The sequence below is a fragment of the Felis catus genome, chromosome A1 (genome assembly GCF_018350175.1).
Source record: "Felis catus isolate Fca126 chromosome A1, F.catus_Fca126_mat1.0, whole genome shotgun sequence".
Lineage (NCBI taxonomy): Eukaryota > Metazoa > Chordata > Mammalia > Carnivora > Felidae > Felis > Felis catus.
Genome location: NC_058368.1, coordinates 57,977,928 through 57,979,792, shown reverse-complemented (window position 1 = coordinate 57,979,792; position 1,865 = coordinate 57,977,928). Strand labels below are relative to the sequence as shown.

Here is a 1,865-nt window from a genome sequence, read left to right as displayed (position 1 = left end):
AGAAGTAGTCTGCAGAAATCTTTACCACCTTGGAGTAATAAAGAGAAGAAAGAGGGACATCTGGGTGGCTCAGTAAGTTAAGCGACCCACTTCTACTCAGGTCATGATCTCGTGGTTCATGGGTTCGAGCCCTGCGTCCAGCTCTGTGCTGACAGTTCAGAGCCTGGAGCCTGCTTAGGATTCTGTGTCTTTGTCTCTCTCTACCCCTCCTGCACTTGCTCTCTTTCTTTCTTATCAATAAACATTAAAATTTTTTAATTAAAAAAATAAAGAGAAGATAGAGTATAAATAAAGTATTCTAACCCCATGGGGGGAAAAGTCAACTCCATAAAACCGTGGAGGAAAAAAGAGATGTGTCAAAAGGAATCATCTATAGAAGGAAGATTGCAGTCTGTCAGAATGTGGTTCCAAAAGTTTTAAGAAAAGTGAGCATTTTAAATGTACCTAGTATCCATTTGCAAGAGGAAACATAGCTCAATCCTCAGGAAAGAAGCATGGCTACATGCAGTCACTGCCCTATGTGGACGCAATATGCATCTATGAAGGAAGACTGTTTTCTGGGAAATTATGGAAAATCCAGATTGAACAGAGTTAGTTCAAAGAGGCAGGATTTCAATAACAGGGGCTGGCTTTCTCTACTGCATTTTGGAAACTTTTGCCAGCTCATTCTTAAGACAAGGAGCCCAGAAGGGAATTAGAATGATGGAGATGCTGCTAAAGGAACAGTGTAGTGCCCCCTTACCTGAATAACCAATCATCAGGGAGCTGTATTGTGCTACTTTTGCTCCAGAATCACTTCTTGGCCACAACCCATCACTGATGCAGGTTTCAAAATACAAATTTAAGGATGGTGCCGGCAGCTTACAGAAGAGGACATGAAATGGACATCAAATAATATATTCCCCTGGGAGCATGCCGCAGACAGAGGCACTCATGGACGTGAGACTTCTAACTGGATTTTTATCACACAGTCTTTTTATGATTACAAATGAAGGAAAAAAAGGAAGAAGAAGGTGACATCTGCCATTCTTCAGGATGTCCTGCTGATTGATTGGTGACGGTGTCAGGGAAGCCAAGGACTGGAAGCCTGGCGAGTGGTGCTTGTGCCCATATGTCATCAGCATCATTGCTTATAGGATTCATGAGAAGATTCTAGGATGGATAAAGGAGTTAAACCGGATACCTGATGCATATGTGACCTACAACAGAAAAGAATGAATGTACCAGGCCTGTGTTGAAGCTAAGTCACAATTTTTTAACGTTTATTTATTTTTGAGAGAGAGAGAGAAAGAGCATGAACAGGGGAGGGGCAGAGAGAGAGGGAGACACAGAATCTGAAACAGGCTCCAGGCTCTGAGCTGTCAGCACAGAGCCCAACACAGGGCTCGAACATACGGACCGTGAGATCATGACCTGAGCCGAAGTCGGCCGCTTAACCGACCAAGCCATCCAGGCGCCCTGAAGCTAAGTCACATTTGGAGTAATGTTTGAGTCTCAGAAATGGGGAGCATTAGAAGTCTACCCATAGGTACTACTTACCTGCCACTAGTATAGCTTTTATAATGTGACATGTCAACCACATGATTTGATCTTCTGAAAGAACATGGAATAGAGTGTGGGAAGGCAGGTGTGACCGTGGCATTGTGTGATGTGGAGCGCACTATGAACCTCTCTGTGTTTCACTGGCAAATGCGGATTCCAGGGCACAGGTGTTCTGTGTCATGATGATTAAACAAGGAAAGGGAGTTTAGTGTGAAAAGCATAGGTTTGGGAGTTTGACAGACCAAGTGTGCCACCCACTAGCTCAGTGATCGATAATCTCGAATTTTCAATCCTTCTGAAGCTCCTTTTCTTTGTACAGAAAC

The 1,865-nt window shown here is 43.6% G+C and overlaps 1 pseudogene; it reads left to right on the top strand.

Moving 5' to 3' along the window:
* Positions 1 to 311: 311 nt before the first annotated feature.
* On the top strand, positions 312 to 1,309 carry LOC111556509 (annotated as a pseudogene).
* The last annotated feature ends 556 nt before the right edge of the window (positions 1,310 to 1,865 follow it).